Consider the following 18,297-nt stretch of genomic DNA (forward strand, 5'->3'; position numbering starts at 1 on the left):
TGAACATATGTTCTCCAGAGCTAGCCCTATCCCTGCACATTCTGGATAACCCTGAAGTTTCCCAGATCCCCGGCTGGGGGCTGGGAAGGATAAACGCCCAATGCCTGAGCCAAGGTCTCCGTACATCTGAATCTTAATAAAGTTGTGGCCAATTTTAATGCCATAGCATGTTGTCTTGTGTCATTATTCAGCTTGGGGGTCGCCTGGGGGTTGGGGGACTCTGCCTGTCCACACAAAAAGGGGATTCTTGCTTATGTCCCGATTTGAAATACACACAGAGAGGTCAGCACCTGAATTCATGAACAGTGGTGGATTTCCCTTCCAAGGTGCAAGATCATTGATCACATCAGGGATTTCATTGTTATTAAAGCTGCAACAACATTTGTATTAATAAGTCACCTTTGTGTCTCCAAAAGGCAAGAGGTTGATAGGCATTTACTGGGTGGGCAGGGCAGGGGTGGTGGTGGTTGGAAACCCAAGCAGAAAAGAGAGCCTGAAATCCCACCAAGTATTGGAGAACACAATGGGTGTCAGTGGGAGGTAGAATTGTTCCTGCTGTGACAACTGAAGAAGAAAAATGAATGGTTTTCTCCTCCCCACAGACCAGCCCTCCCCTACCTCACTGTTTACTCCCTCCTAAGTCCAGGCTATTCATTTAAGGGCTAAAAAGAAAAGGGGGGGTTGAATTTTGGCCATGGTGACCGTGTAAACCAATAGGGGGAGGGGGGTTTAGTGGGTGTAAATATGGCAGAAAGGGGTGTAAACTTCTCCCTGATTATTTACAAGGCATTTACTTTAGATAAGTGCGGTTTGAGTGGGTGACCTCATAAGTGCCTTCTACCCTACACTGTTGTTAATTGTCTGCTTCTTGAGAGAAGAGATTAGGTTCCACTAATGGTGTCACAGCATGAAAGAGAGATAGAAGGCACTGACTTAGGAGCTGAGAGGGAGGGAGAAAGGGGGGGGGGAGATGGAGAGGATGGAGAAGAGGAAGAAGAGGAAGAAAAGGAAGAAAAGGGAAAAGAATGTATTTGTTGCTTTCTTTCCACCAGATCCGACAAAACCACAGCAGCAAAGGAATGCAAGCAGCAGGCCAATCCTAAGGACCACCCTAGAATCATAGAATTGTACAGTTCGGATCCAAAAGGTCCTCTAGTCCAACCCTCCTATGTATGTATGTATGTATGTATGTATGTATGTATGTATTCTGAAATAGCAGACAATCAGGACCACAGAATCTAATGGAGTAGTGCTATTTATTTATTTATTGTCATTTATATCCCACCTTTTCCTCCAAGGAGCTCAAGGTGACATGCGTGGCTCCTCCCCCCCCCCAATATTTCCCTCACAACAACCAAGCATGCTAGGGTGAGAGCTGGTGACTTGCCCAGGGTCACCCATGAAAGCTTTGTGGCAAAGTGGGGGGGGGGGTTGACTCCTGGTCTCCCTGGTCATAGCCCAACACCCTAACCACTATGCCATGCTGACTCTCATCCCCTTGCACATACATACATGCTGCTGCAGCAACAACATACCTCCCCACCAAAGAGGCACCAACATGCCGTTCCTCCCAGAAGGACACCTACCATTGGCCCTGGCCAACTGCTTCCTGCGGAGGAGAATGAAAATAGTAGCTTTGAGAAGGGGCTGGTTTTCAACAGGACCATGGCACAAATGGAAGAGGTTAACCAACCCACCAACCTCATCCTGATCCTCATAGAGAAATCCTGTTAATGAAAGACAAGAAAGGTGCAGAGTTGTATAAACTTTGCATGTGCATAGATACAGATTTAAATATGATTACCATAACGGGGGGAAAGGCATCTTACCCCACTGGGAACGACGGCAACCAGGTGACATCTCTGATTCCTCAGGTGCTGATTCCTCAGGTGCTGGGGAACCTCTCCAGGTCTCCATTCTTAGAGGAGTTGTTGTTGTTGTTGTTGTTGTTTGTATACTGCCCTATACCTGCAGGTCTCAGGGTAGTTCACAGGATAAAAGCACAACATAAAAGCACGAAATACACAACCAAAACTAAGCAGAGAGGGATGTGTTTAGAAACCTGCCTCCTGTACCCAGGTAAAATGGACAGTTTTTGCTCCACCCATTTCTGTCCCTGGCTCCGCCCACCACTGGCATGTGCCCCCCCCCCCAGAAGGCTGTGCAGAGAATAATGTGGCTCCATGGCAGGAAAAGCTTCCTACCCTTGAATGAAGGGATGCATGGTAGGTTGATCCATGCCGCTCAACATTTGGTACCTGAGATGGCTACCTAATTCTGTCTAATGGCAGGACCGGCCTCACTCACAACTCAGCATCCCACATAGTTTGCCCATAATTGATGGCTGCTAACCAGTGCTATTTTTCTGGAAAAAGAAGTGCTGGGAGGAACGCAATGTGGTTCTCTTATAATGCCAATGGGACCCACCAGAGAGGTGCCGGAATGGAATTCTGTCGAGTTCCAGCTGGGAACAAAAGCCCTGCTGCTCACCCTGATGGCTACGTTCTATGTCGGAGGCAGCAAGCTTCTGAACGCCCACTGATGGAAACTGCAGGAGCAGGTGTGCTTCTTTGCATTGAGGTTCTCTTTCCCGACTTCCCATAGGCATCTGGCTTGCTGCTGTGAGAACAGGGTGATGGACCAGATGGGCCTTTGGCCTGGTCCAGCAGCGTTCTTTTTGTGTTCTTAAGCAGGGACAGACCCACCACATATAACAATGAAGTGGCCAAGAGGGGTCATAATCCTTTTCATTCTTCAATTGTATGCCACCTTCTCAATAGTTGAAACCCTGCTCAAGGCAGCTTACAACATGAAAAGATTTACATAATTACTTGTTGTTTCTTCTTCTTTTGTGTCTTACCTTGCTCTGTGCACTTGTAATTTTGTACTTTTTTAAATTTTTCAATAGAGAATATAAAATAAAAAAAGATTTACATAATTTCAGAAAATATAGCAAAAGTGGTCATGAGCAATAAATAGAAGCGTAGCAAAATGTATAAAACAATATTAAACGATCCCCCACAAAAGTCATAATCAGATCTAAAAATAAAGATACACAAATTTGATATCAATTAAGCCAAGAAATCCTAGACAATACCCGACCTCTGGAGTACCGGTATGTAGGTATCCTGAGAAGCAGGTCTTGAAGGATTCACAGTGAAGATGAGCAGAGGAAGGCAGGAACTGATGTCTCAGTGGTGCAGTAGGTGTTCCTAGTGAGAAGAGGGTGCCATTTGGGTGCTAGGGAGCAAAATGTTTTGAGCCAGAATGGGCCCTGAGTCAAGCAGAAGGGAGATACATTCCACTGAATCTTGTGCCTGTTTCACTGCAGGCTTGTGCCAAGGTCCTCCATTCATTTCTGGAGGAAGCCCTTGTTTTGCCTTTCATCACAGCCACCCTCTGCTCCCCAGAGCTGTTTCGAACATGCTCCTTCCTCTGACCTCCCCTCTCGTCACCTCTGTTCCTTGGCCTGCTGCAAATTTGCCCTAACATTCTCTCTGGGAGCGCCTGGAGCCTGAAGAGGCTGGACGTGACCTTGGCTTTGATCTCAGTGCCCTCCCTTCTGGCCCCAATCAGTTTTGCTACAATTCTCATGATACCCACAGGGCTTCCAGATGGAAAGAAAGTGTTTCGGGAGGCAGGTAGGAACTGTGATTGGCACACTCCAAATGGACGGAGAGACCAGCTTGCTTCACGCTAATTGCAGTTTGATTTGGTAGAAATGCCCAGTGGTTATTCTTTCTCTTTCTTTTTTTTCTTTTTTTGCATTATGTAAAATGTCAGCATTGGGATATTTATATGTTAATTTAGATTTATACTTTCCCTTTTCAGATGCCTTCGAGTGGCTTCCAATAGAATATGAAAATATGTCATAAAATAAACTAATATGTTAGTGTTAGCAAAGAATAGCAACTGGGGGGGGGGCACATCCCCATCTGAGCAACCTTCCACAGGAGACAAGAGGTCTCCAAACAACTTCTGACAAACTAGAGTTCCCAGGATTCTTTGGGAGATGCCGTGACTCTTTAAAATGGTGCGATGCTGCTTTAAATGTATAGGGCCTTAGTTAGGTTCACATAAAAAGTGAACTCAACAGAATTCCTTCTCTATCCCCATTGCAATCTACACATTGTACAGAGGAATTAAGAATACAGGCCCCATGGAGGGATTGTCTCATTGAATTGAATTGTATTTTTGCTTTAAAATGGGTATTTGTATTGTAGATTATTCACTCCCCTTCATTCCCCCACCCCCTTCACAAAGAGATGCCTGTAATATTCTGGTCAAAACTAATTAAAGAAGATAATAAACAAACAAACAAACATATATAACACTCCAGCAAACTATTCAACTACCTTGTCTTCAGGGGGCTGGAATTCTTTTGCTCTTTGTATCCAACAAAGTGCGACAGGACACAGGTAAAACATTACCTGAGAGCCATAAAAATATCACAGTAAAAGTCAGATAGCTTTTATGGCACATATTAGCTAAGCACATATTTTCCACTCTCCCCGACTCAACAAAAACATATGATGCCTTCTTTTCACTTCGTGAGAATCAGACAGTTGTATGCCTTCGTAACCCACCGCTTGCCCTCCTTTTGCACCAGGAAATCTCACCTCTCTGACACATTAAGCAAAGACAGAGAGCACAGTGGTGGTTAGTGTGTCCTTTGGGACTGGTGGAGCAGAAGGCAAGGAGGCCAGAGGTAGGTGGCATGAGAGACAACAATAAGCAGAGTCATCTAGCTCAAGTTTTGTCACCCTCCTCTTCTATGCTGAGTCAATGGAAACGTGAAAAGTCCTAATTACAGAACTGAGAGAGGGGGTTTGCAGGGGGAGGTCAGATCTAAACAATTCTCCAACTCGTCCTGGAAAATGATTAGGTTTGTCAAGATCTGTTCCACAAGAACCCATGTTAGAAGACACTGCTTTGCAGAAATGTATAAATGAGGCAAAATTGCCTACAAAGATGTTGGCAAATTTCAAGAGAAGTTCACAAACTGATGTGGAAACATGCAGAACAGCGTTTAAGAAGGGAGGGGGTGAGAAACTGAGATAAACTGAAATGGACAAATATGCCCATCCTTAGTCAGTGAGCCCTCTGATGGGTTTATGTCCTAGGAAGATACCTAAACATGCTGGTTCTTTATTCTAACCCTAAGCTAAGTAAACAATCCTACAAAAGACTCCTCTGACAATTTTCAGTGTCGCTCACTTGATGTGAAACCCCATGTGAAGAAAAATACAGCAACCAAATAACTAAATTACTGTACCAGGTTAAGGGGTGGAACTGCAGGGGGGAGAGAGACCAAGAAATAAAAGCGAACAGTGTGTTGAATGACACAGCGTTAACGTCATCTTTTCACCCCATATTATTATTATTATTATTCTTTTTTAATAAGAGGCAGGCATTTTTACAGGCAGATCCATGCTGAGCTTTTGACAACATTTATATGACACGCATTGGCCAACGAGATTAATCACAGATCTGGAGCTTTAAAGATCCCCATGAGGATAGGATTCGGTGCCTGCTTTCAATATGAAGATAGTTTTCCGAATGGCAACTTGGAGTGCAGCATGTTCTTGCAAATCTTCCACTTATAACATGCCTGCTTAATAAGAAAACACACTTGCCTTTGACAGTGAAAAATTGGACCCATCACTGTGCTAGCAGACGCGGTTTGTATCATTTCCCCCACCTCCTTTACTGGTTCCACCTAGACCTCAGAGAGCCCCGACATCCTGCAAAAAGCAATGACGCTATTACAACCTGACAAGGGCATATGGAGCCGCATTCCAAACACGCATCACCCAACTCTCTCTCTCTCTCTCTCTCTCTCTCTCTCTCTCTCTCTCTCATAATTTCAGCTTCAACAACGAGTCCAGCTGTAGAAAGTAATTAAAAAAGAAAGGTGAAGGTGACATGATGGGACTCACTCAACAAGTGCAGCAATTACAAGCAAAGGGAGTCTAGAGAGAAGTTGGGAACCTCCATTAGCAGTAAAGAGAAGTTGCAAGCAACCCCAACCTGCTGATCTCCACAACAGATACAGATTGCTCAAAGAATTGTGCCCTCACCCCTGAGAGCTCTGGGGACAGTGACCGACATGGACAAGGGAACTTTAACAGCTTAAAGTTTTGTCAAAATATATGTAAGCAGTATTTTAATTGTCCAAAACAAAAAGAAATTGCCCGGGTCCTCTGTGGGAAACCATGAGTGTTCAACTGGTATAGAACCCATAATAGTGTGGACATGTCCTTGGAGTCTTTCTGAACAGTCTGTTTCTCGCACAAGATACCACGCACTGGCTGTGGAGAAATCCAGGTGTCTTCCCTCAAGGATGCATTCCTTGGTCTCATTCAAGAAACTTGAAACTGTAGAGAGTTGCTGCCAGTCTGAGCCAGATGGACTGATGGTCTGTCTCGATATGGCAGCTTGCTATGATGTATAGTTGCCTCAGAGCATTGTGGGAAATCTAAATGTTGGCCACCCAGCAATGTTTAGAGCCACAGGCTGAGGGAGGGGAAATTAAATGAGAGCCTATGGGAAGGGTTGATGGTGGCCCTCTAGCAGCTGCCCAAAAATGGTAGGTGCTAACACCTCCCATCACCAAGGGTCTTTTCCTCTCCAACGCAAGCCTGCATTTATTTATTTTTCAGATCCCATCCCATCACAGGCGAACAAGCATTGATCTCGCAGCGCATCAAAGAGCTGCCGTTAAAGCCACGGCATTAGAACAGGATTCTATCGATCCTGCTTTGAGGTTCTTGATATTGATAGAAATAATGTTTTGACTCAGACATGGTTGGCGTCACCAGAGAAAGAGAGGGAGAGAAGGGGTAGCTAATGCCCGCGTCTTCTGGGTATCAATTACAGCGTTTTCATCAAATACTTTATTACAGAGACTGGCAAACAAGGAGAGAACATCTAGTGTCATATGCCATGTCTCAAACCCCTCTGTGGCAGAGATAACAATGGATCCATTCTGTAAGCTGACATATTTTTTGTTTTCTAATGTATTCCACCCTTTTGTGTCTGCGTATGCTTAAATAACAGGCACAGATGTACCGTTTTCCAAAGGTCTTTGACTTGCCATGAGGCTACTGTCCCTACCAGTGAAATAAATTGATTACTAGCGACAATGTTAACTATTATACAAAGAGCACAGCTTGGGGGGCCCTTTGTTACATTTTAAAGCAAGGGGGGAGAGGAAAAACGATTATTTGTTCCTTATGACAGTTTGCAAGATTTGCCTGGTAGCAGAAAAAAAGATTTTTTAAAAAGGAAAATAGCGGGGGGGGGGAGGAGAGAGAGAGGGGGGAGGGAGGGAGAGATTGCTGATGAATATGGAAGGGGGTGGCACCAGGCCTCCCAGATAGATCTTCAAACTGGCCATCCATTATGATTTATTCAAGAGATAAACACAAGAGGTATTGAAATGGCATGGGGCATGATCACTAAAAGGAGGACACCCGCAATGAAAAAGTAGCCTGTACTTGGTACTTAGAGGTAGACAACCATTTGGGATCTGCTTTAGGGTCAGTCTGCACAAATAGCAGCAGATCACATGAGGAACTTGTTCCAGGACTGTACCATACCCGGGTGCAGTAATGGACCAGATGAGACCAGTAGGTTGTGTCTTAATCCAGGCAAAATGGAGGTACAGTTAGCTAGGGGTTTATCTGCCCAGCTGAGGGATATCCAGCTTGTTTTGGAGGGGGCTGCACTCCCCTTAGAACAGGGATGAAGAACTTGTTGTGACCCTCCAGAAGTTGTTGGACTACAACACCCATCAGCCACAAGCAGCATAAAGTCTTTGTTCCCTCCCTCAGTCCACCTGAGAAGTTCAGCATGCAAAGAGTTTTGAGCTGGTTGCTTCAGCTCAGACCACATGGCTCTTACAAACCTCTCTTGAGTTCCTATGCTTTCAACCACTTTGGAACTTTCATCACTTTGGAACTAAACTAGGTTTTACTGCATGTGCAACGTTTCTGACTGTATAGAAACACACATGAATCTGACCTTTGGAGAGTTTGCAAGTAAACCATTTTTAACTTGCTAAATGTGTGGTCTTTGCCTATAGAAAAGGGGACTATTTTTGAGAAATTAAGGTTTCCTAACACCTCTCAGCACTCTTAACAAGACATGACTGTTTAAAGTGGCATCATAGGCCTTTAAACATATAGTGTGACTGGGCCTTTGTTTACAAAGGGACACCAGTGAGTTATGTAGGCAGTTTCTTTTAATCCTCCTTGCTGCACTTGTTTTAGCTCTGACTCCAGCAAGATAGGGCAGAAATAGTCAATATGGTGCCCTCGAGATGGTATTAGATTACAACTTCCAGTGACCAGGGATGATGGCAGCCGTAATCCATCAATATCTGGAAGGCAGCACATTGGCTATCTCTAGAGCGTGTTGATGGTCCAGGTCCTTGGAACATCAGTTGCCCATCACGACTCACTAACTCAAGTATTTGTACCTATGCAAAAGCTTAGGGAGCTGGTTGTTCTTCACTTTGCCTGGCAGATGAGCGTTGCTTTAACAACAGGTATGTATTATATGCTAAACGAGGCATGAAACAATTGCCTTAGGTTGGTGTTAATATCCACAAGCACAGATGTGGAGCTCAATAAACATGACAAGCTGTCCAAAAGTGGTGGTGGTGGGGAGAGATCTCATAAGCAGGCAAGATTGAAATAAAGTAACTGTATTTCTCCTCCCCACCTGCTCTGCTCCCCACTTATAAGTAGCAAAATAAACTGACTGCAAAAGTAGGGCAAGCAAATCTAGAGCAAAACAAGTGTTTCTGCAAAGGAAGGTTCTGAAGACATTCAAGGAGTGCACAGCCTGAATTGTGCAGTGAAACAAATCCCCCTGCTAAAACCTTAGACTGCTCTGTGTCCTTTCTTGATTCTCTTTCCTTGTCCCTCTTCCATGGCTGCTAGCCATGATGGCTATTCTCTGCCTCCACGGTTGAAGGCAGCAAACCTTCTGAACACCAGTTGCTGGAAGCCACAAGAGAGGAGAATGCTAGGGTCCTGTCTGTGGGTTTCCACAGGCACCTGGTTGTCGGACTAGATGGACCACTGGCCTGATCCGGCAGGGTTCCTCTTGTGTTCCAAAGGATTTATTTGTGGGATGAATGAGACATGACATGGGGTAGGTGTGGTCTGCATTAGGTTTGCTTTGTAGGCAGGGTTGTCTGGAAGCCCTGACTTCATCAATCTGCACTATCCCCACTCTGTGTTGTTGTCCCTGCATATGCCCTTGACACCTCCAAGGGCTAGGATCATGCCTTATCAATCAATACTTGGAATCAAGTCAAGTGGGGGCACGAAGGCAGGCAGGTCTGGGGCTGGTATGGGTGGGCAAATGTGTTCTCTCCATTTCTCCTCTTTCCACTCTTTACATTTCACTAATTCTTCATATTTCCACATCAGTGTTTTTTTAAGTCTTCACGAAAATTCATCAACATTTTAATGCAGATCTCTCCCAACAAACACTTTTTTAAATGCAATGCTGTCCAATATGCTTGTATTTTGCAAAACCTGTTTCCCTAATATTATGCATATTTTATACGGTTTTCACTAAGATAGGCATTTTCATCCACTTCTCCCTAGTTTCTGGACTTTTGTGCACATTATTTGTCCAGAGAACTACACTGCAGAATTCAGAGAACTGTGAATTTCGAATGACAGCTGTGTTTCGGTTTCTGCATTGTTTCTGCATGGGTGTGATATAATTTGTCAAATAGCTACCTTAGGGATAGCTAACATGGTGCACTCCAGATGTCATTGGACTCCAACTTCCATCAGCCACAACCATCATGAACAATGATCAGGGATAATAGGATCTGGAAGGCATAATGTTGGCTGTCCCTGAGCTGCCTGTAGCCTTTTTGGGGTAGGGGATTACATCTCCCAACAGCTTATTTGGCTGGAGAGAAGAGGAGGGAGGGAAGAGGTGTCTGCAGCTTGCTGCGATGCACATGCCATTGGTAGGTAGGGCTGAATGGGAAAGGGCTCAGTGGGTGAGTTGGAAGGGAGCAAAGTGAAGCAAAAGATCAGTGGAGGGGCATTTCCCCACAGCTTTGATGAAAATCTGAGCCAGGGAAGAAATGGGTGAAGATGGGAGCATTAATACCTGCTTAATAGTTAGGACAAGTATTAAAAGCCCTACAAAACTCAGTGTTTCTGAGCCCAGAAGTATAACTGTGGAGACATCACTACACCGTCTCAGATGAGGCTTTCCTGTTTCTTCCCAGAAGTCATTGCAGCTACATAATCCAAGTGAATGTTGTGTCTGGGGGGGGGGATCTCAAACTATGTTTACCAGCAGGCCAACAATCAGCCATGACTCTCAGGAACAAGGGTTAAGGGTTGGCATGGTTAGGAATGGGCCAAGGCCCACGCTCAGCAAGGGGCCCACTGACAGGGCCACCTGGACCTACTGCAATGAAGAGGTAGGCTCACTGAGGTGGGGGGGGGTAACCATAGAAGGTGCTTTGCTAAGGGTCCCTCCAAGATCTGGAGGAAAGTTCCAAGTGCCAGATGGAGAGGTCTTTGGGTTTGAGCCCTAATATTCCCTTCCTCTGGGCTCCATTGGCTTCTGCTTGAGGTTTTCTTTCTGCACATCCTGTCCATCAGCTTCACATGGTGACATACTTTGTGCTTTTACAGCTCAGACTACAACTCAGGGCCAGTTTAACCAGGGCTACTGCAATGACAGGAAGAGCAAGCATGAAAATAAAGCATCTTTAACAGCAAGGATTGATACAAAACCATAAAACTTCGCCATTCCCAACCACTGGGCCTAAAAGCTTCCAAGAGAAAGTAAATGAAAATTCATGATACTGTATTGTGCCCAAGAGCCAGCTTAACTACCGGCGCTACACAATTATTTATAGCTGGAAACTATCAAAGGGAATTGCTCGCCAGCCTCCTTGCTCCACGCAGTAATTGATGTGAAGTGAGGCATCGCCTCCCCCGCTGACCCTGGCGTAGTGAAAGTCAGATGGATTACATCAAGCCCAATTATGATTGATATGATCAAAATCCATGATGCACGACATGCCATAACAGGTTTCCTAAGTGTACCTATTGATTGATTCAGCAAAGACAGGAAGAGAGGGCTGGGAGGAGCGTGTGGATGCTCTCCAGCGTATCACAGTGGAGTGGCCAATGGAAAAGGGAGGAAGAACAACCCCCTGACAGCTTCTCAGAGTAAATATTATATATGCACATATGTTTTGATGTGTGTTCCTTTCTCGAAGAGTTGCCTCCCCGATGCCTCTAGTTCAGAGGATGCTCACAAAAGGTCTCAGTAAAGAACCCATCAAAAGTTTGTTAAAATCAGCCACATTCACCTATGTACCTACCAGTACTCTGACCTATGGCACATGCGAGCGGTCTCAGGAAATACCCCCTGAAAAATTAAACCATGTGCAAGAGACTGCTTGCACTTCCTGCTCAGTTCCAGTTTGCACTGGTTCCACCTCTCCTACATAAACATGCCCCCTTAAACATGCCCACGTGCCACGGGATGCCGTGATTGGACACCCACCTTCACATCGCATTCTGAGCAGTGGAGAGGTGCAAACATCTCTGTGAGTGTGGCAGTGGCTGATGTACATAGGTGCCTCCCCCCCCCCTCAATTGATGGGACCGCTGATGGCAGGCATGCCTGTACCATGTTGTGCTCCTGTCTGCTTTTCTGCTCCAGACAGCAACAGATGATGGGAGTTGCAATCCAGGAATATCTGGCATTCCAACAGGGAAGGTAGCAGTTGATATTCTTTCTGTGAAAAGGCAAGAACAGGAAGTCTGCGTACTAAAACCTTTCCCAGGTGGTTGCTGTGGAAAGCCAGAGGTTTTATGGATAGGGAGCTTCACTAGTCATGGAACCACCAGAACATCAACATTAAATAAGTTTAAAAGTTACTGGATCACATTACTGCTTACCGAGCAATTGGGAAGAATACTGCCTGTGCTCTTTTCTTCCTTTCAACCCAAGTAAAAAGGCTAGATTAGTGTTTGCCAACCTGGTGCCCTCCAGTCTTGGTCTACAACTCCCATCATCCTCAGCCAGCGGCTGGAGCTATCCTGGCAAGTTCACTGATGTGGAAAAGTCATCCCAGGTTCTCTGGCCCCAGGATTCCCCAGTGTTGGGTTTCTGCAACTCGAGCTTCCCTGTGGCAAAGATGCACTCAACAAGCACAAGGGCCAGTGACCGACCCAAGTGTCGTAACACTAATGGAAAACGGTCTTTGAAATTCATAAATTCAAGGCAAACCTGTTTTACCGGGGCTGATAGTGCTGTATTAGTTGTGGGAAGTTAATGAGGTCCTGTGTTTGAGTACAACCAGATTAAAATGAAAAACGAACCACATTACATTCTGTTTCAACAATTATTATCAGTTGGCTGTAATATAAATATGCAAATTTACCCAGCTTGAACTTTCACATTCTCTGTAGAGACCATTCATCTCTTTAAAGTATTAATTTAAGTTGTAAAAGGATCCATACATCACCGCCGTGTCATTTTGAAAACAAATATTAATCAATTTTGGGAGGCTTGGGGTTGCCGCGGCGCAAGCGTGGCGTCCACTTACGTCGGAAGCAAGGCAGTGGCAAGGGGAAGGGAATTTACATATTCATCCTTGACTTAAGGAAATCGTATGATAAATACAAGCACGAACACAAGAAACTCAGCAGACTTAAGACCTTATCATCATCTAGGCTACGGAGAAAAGGACCGTGTTTGCATCCTCAATGCAACAGTATGCAGATTAGGAGTAAACGCCTTATTCCTATCTGTATAACCTTGAAAACCAGGGACAGCTGATGTGCAGGTATAGGTTCCTCTTACTCACTCAAAAAAGGGGGGAAAGGAAAACATTGCAGAAAAAAATTGTAGAGAAGGGTGGTTTTTTTCAAGAAGTTCCCTGAAAACATTAAAAGGATATAATCATAATTCCAGTGTATAAGAGTTAGCTTTTTCATTATGAGGCTGCTTGGGGAGAGGTTTCTGACTAGGTAACCAATAATATAGAGCCCCTTCTCTTCCCCCCAAAGTTGATATTATTTCCAAATGATAAGTGTTCTATCCAGCTGAGTGGCCCTCCAAGGTTTAGGCCAGGACTGGGGAACCTGCAGCTCTCTATAGAGATACTGTTGGCTGTTGGGCCTTGCCAGCTTGGAGTCCAACAACACCAGGAGGGACACAGGTTCTTCACCCCTATTTTGGACCTTTTCTTCCTCTTCCCCTTCTTACCTGCATGAACTTGCAGGAGTGTTGATCTCATCTGCAGGCATCTGTCTGCAAGCCTGGCATCAGCACTCAGCATCTTGGGGCAGCTGCCAGGGCACCTGTGTTCCGGAAGAGTCTATCACCACTGACATCAGGCTATTTTCTCTGGGGTGGTTGCATCTCAGAGCAGAGGTGGAGAACGGCGCATATGCTGTGCACCGGGGGGGGGGGGCGATCCACCCACAGGGGCGGGGCAAGCACCCACAGCTAGCGTCCCAGGGAGGCGTTGTGGCAATGTAACCCCCCTCAGGGATGACACATGGGGTGTACCGCCCCCACCGCAACCCCCTTTCTCCGCCACTGTCTCAGAGCTGCCGTTCTAATTTCACACAAAAGTTCCCTCAGAGTATGGAGCACTCTGTGCATTTTAGATACAGATCATAAAAACACCCGCTGTATCTTATGAAACATATTCTCTGAACTTTAGGGCATGAAACAGGAGAACAGGAAGCTGACTTAGGCCGAGTCAAACCATTGGTCCACTTACCTCAGAAACTGTCTACACTGACTAGTAGTGTCACGTTTTGGCCTGATTGTGGAAAGAGCCAGGGCTGGAGACCCTTCTGATGAACCATGGACAGCTCCAAGTGAGCAACTTGCTCCAACAAGGTTGGGATCAGATCATAGCTCTCAACCCTCCCTGCTGTTTCCCAATGCTATAATAAGGGAATTTCCCGTCAAAAAGGGGGGGGGGGAACGTTGACAGCTATGGATCAGACTGAGGCCTTTTCTCCTGCAGGCTCCACCACTTGAGAGAACCTCAGAGTCTTAAAGGGCCAACCCTCTGGGCTGAGGAAGATTGCTCCTCCTTCATTTCATAGCCTCCCTTGCTGGTGTACTCCCGCTGCTGCCAGACTGGTGATGTGCAGTGGGAGGCAGCTGGTTCTTCCAGCTCAGGGGGAGGTTCCTGTGAGGCTCTATGCTCTGGCCCTGTAGGCTCTGGTGATCTGGCATGTTCCTCTTGGAGTTCTTAGCATAGCTGTCAACCTTTCCCTTTTTGTGGGAAATTCCCTTATTACAGCATTGGGAAACAGCAGGGAGGGTTGACAGCTATTGTTCTTAGCCAACCACCTCAGGCACAAGGGGCTCCCTATCTTCCGCAGTCAGCTCTGAGTCCTCATCCAAATCTGGTGCCCCTGCGGCCTCTGGCTTTATGTCCAGATCACAAGAAGCAGCTCCCCAGAGTTTCACAGAGAGAGGACACCACCAGCCCCAGCTGGAGATGCTGGGGATTCACCCTGGAACCTTCTTCATGCAAAGCAGATGTTCTACCCATGAGCTATAGCCCTTGCCTAGAAACGCACAGCAAGGTGCATTATACTGAGTCAGACCACTGGTCCATCTAGCTCAGCATTGACTGGGAGCAGCTCTCTGGGGTTTCAAATGGGGCACATCCCCAGCCCCACCTGGAAACTGGCTGTGATTGGAGAGGGGAGATCGGCACGGAAAGTGCTTTGCCAGCATGCATGGACACTCTTTGCATCTCTTCTTCACAGAAGCAGAGTTTCCTTCATTTTGCACCACAACTGAACCCGAAGTATGAAACTGCCCTCCTCTTTCCCCCACCCTCCCCTCTCATCAATTTTAAATCGTTTGCACGTAAAGCCGGGATAAGGCCCTAAATCTGCTTCAGTATTGGCACTAAAAAGTGAATGCAAAGCCAACTAACTAGACGTGGAAAATGAAAGTTTGACTGGTGATTATGTTCCTCATAAGGTGAACTCTCTTCTTGTCTCTTCTTTGATTAGCACACAGCCATGCCAAGCATCGCCACCAAGTTTTTATTTCACTTTAAATCTTCATTTGGAGATGCAAAGGGGCTCTGAATGAAGATTTAGGACTCCATAAAACTGCCTGGCAGTCTCTGGCTATCTTTGCTTTAAAAAAAAAAATGGCTGAAAAAGCATATTATTCTATGCCGCTTGAAAGCATCTACCAGCCTCAGTGTTAAATTTTGGGTCCATGGCTACTGGTTCTAGCCATGCATGCAAGTGTGCTTGGTGTAACTCAGTGGTAGAGGTTCGATCTCGAATGGCATCTCCAGATAGGCTTTGGAGAGACCTTTGCCTTAAGCCCTAGAGAGCTCTTGCCTGTCAGTGCAGACAATACAAATCTAGATGAACCAGTGATCTGACTCAGTATAAAGCAGATGCCAGCATTCCTAATGAAAATCTCAAACACACCACACACACTGTAGCTGCTACACTTTCATCGATAATATCGGGGCAGACAAGTTTTGGCAATGTGGTCTCATTTCCCTGGGGAAACCCAGCAAGAAGAAGAAGAAGAAGAAGAAGAAGAAGAAGAAGAAGAAGAAGAAGAAGAAGAAGAAGAAGTCTACACATGGACTAGTGAAAGGAGTCTGAGTGTAACCATACTAAGCATTTCCTTCTCAGGATGTTTACTGTCGCTTCCTTCAAGGCTTTGGGGTAAAGCAGTGTGTCCATAACTCCCACCCCACCCCCAAAATACACACACACACACACACACACACACACACACACACACACACACGTTATCAGAATCAGTGTCCTCCATACTGGGGAGAATGTCTGGGGCCAAATAGATAGGGTCTTTGGCCTCTGAGACTGAGGTCCCCCACCATGATGGAGGGGGGAAGTTGCATGTACCCATTCCTCCCATGACACTCAAATCAGATCAGCTGGCAGGCAAGCTCAGGAAGCTGCCCCTCGGACCCATGCTCAATGAACTTCAGCCCCCAAGCCACCTCTACACCAAAGCGCCTTACTTCCCACCTCTAGACACCCAGTCCCTGCTGGCAATCTCCTTCCATGAATATGGGGATCCAGTCACAAAGTATGTCTTTATTGTGGGTTTCCCTTCAGACCGTAACCTTAATTTAATAGGGTTTTTTTAATGCATCATCTGTCTGCAAAAGTTTCCCCACCCCCTTCAAACAGTTCCCTGAAAAGAGGATTCTGTGCAGACCAATATAATTTTTATATATTTTTAAAGCTCTCTCCATTCAGGGCTGTCTCCTGATATACTCCTTTTGGCTACAGTGGCACATTATACAGCATCCTTTAAAAAATAAAGATTATAAATGGCAAAGGTGTCTCGGGGAAAAGCTGCTAACAACATAGCATGTGGACTCCATTGTATGCAGTCTCCAGCTGTTTTCACATGGGATGAAATGTGACTGGGGAGGAATGTCATAATCTGGTTTTTACGGTAAGTGATGCTGCAGTAGGACTGGGGATGGTTTGCGTGAGCGGGAAATCACAGCGTTCCTTTGACATTGAGAAACCTGGGCTTGACTGGGCCATGGGAAGCAGACTGAAGCGTGGCAGGAACTAAGTAAAGAAGGGCCTTGGTGGATCAGGAGAAGACCCCATCTAGTTCAGCACTTTGTTCTCACTGTAGCCAAACAAATGCCCATTGGAAGCCCACAAGCAGGACCCAAGTACAACACCACTCTCCTCACTTGTGATCCCTAGCAAGTGGCTTTCAGATGCCTCTTACAATGTAGGCAGTACACTGCCACCATGGCTCATAACCATTGATAGCCTTCTCCTCCATGGCTTTGCCCAATCCCTTTTAAAGCCATCCAAACTGGCGGTTATCACTACCTCCTGCAAAAAGAGGTTCCACAGTTTAAGGAATGTGTTGTGGAACAAGCCAGAAATGTAGATGTCACTTCCAGCTTTTCTCTATTTCTTTCTTTGATTTCTTTTAAATGCAGATCTAACAGAAAGAAAGAACAGCAGCAGCTGGTGTTAAGAATAAGAGTAACCCATCAACCCTAATGCCAACATCTATATTAATATATAAGCAGTCCATATGTCCAAAGAGACATCCAAACAAGATCGGCAATTGCAAGATACAGGTTCATACATAGACAGGGCAGTGCTCAGAGACAACGTTGTCGACCCTAACTGGCCACGGTTCTCACTGATCCAGCCTTCTCACGTATCCAGCCTTGACCTTTAGCTCCTGCATTAACAAGGAACAAGCAGATGGGCAACAGGAATGAGGCTTAACTTCCCAGCTTCAAAGTGGTTCTACTTGGCCACTTCACCGCCCCACAAATCCCAGCCAGGATCTGAGATTCTGGGAAGCCCAACAGATGGAAAACAGCTAGGGATGAGCAAATCTGTCCCTTTCGGTTTCCCCCATTTCCATTCTTCCAGTTTTGAGTTCAGTTCTTCGCATTTCCACATTGTGCGAATTTCTCCCAAGACACATATTTTTGTATGCAATTTTGCTAACATGTTGTTGTTGTTTTTGCAATGCAATCCCCCCTAATAGAATGCATTTTTTGCATGTTGTTTTCACACATAGGTGCATTTCTGTGCACACTTTACCATGGGATACACATATTTGTACACTTTATCTGTCTGGAGAACAGCATTACAAAATTCAGAAGTGTGTGAATTTCAAGGGATGGCTGCATTTCAGTTTACCTAATTCACATTTTCTGAAACAATAAGCAATTTTACCTTTAAATGAGGACAGAATCAATTTTCTCTCCCATTCCCTAGCTGAGCAACCCAGGAAGAGATATTGCAGGTAATGAAGCAACAGGTGGGGAAGGTGTTAAGCAGTGGTGACTGATCCATCAGGATGGATGGGGCACAGCCCCACCCACCTCAGCCTGCAGCAACTTGCCTGCCTTCTTACCTCCATCCAGTCCAGGAGGAGGCAGCACTGCCTCTCTGTTGCCCTTGAGGATCTCAGCAGGGACAGGGGGTGGGCAGTAGAATCTGTTAACTTTGCCTCCTACAACTGCTGATCTCCCTGCCTTCCACCCTATTATCCATTCCAATGGGCCCCCGGCCACCATGGGCTTTAAGCAACCCTCTGCTGCTCACAGATTCTGCCTTGCAAAAGTGCTGCCCCCTTGCCTCTGCCTTCGTGTTAGGCAGGAAAGCTTGTGGTGCACGAAGCGAAGAGGTCTGCATACCCCTCCCCTGCGTGCACTTCCATGTCAGCAGCTTTCCGCATAGCATAACAAATATTAAAAGG

This window comes from Lacerta agilis, chromosome 8 (assembly GCF_009819535.1).
Source record: "Lacerta agilis isolate rLacAgi1 chromosome 8, rLacAgi1.pri, whole genome shotgun sequence".
Taxonomy (NCBI): Eukaryota; Metazoa; Chordata; class Lepidosauria; order Squamata; family Lacertidae; genus Lacerta; species Lacerta agilis.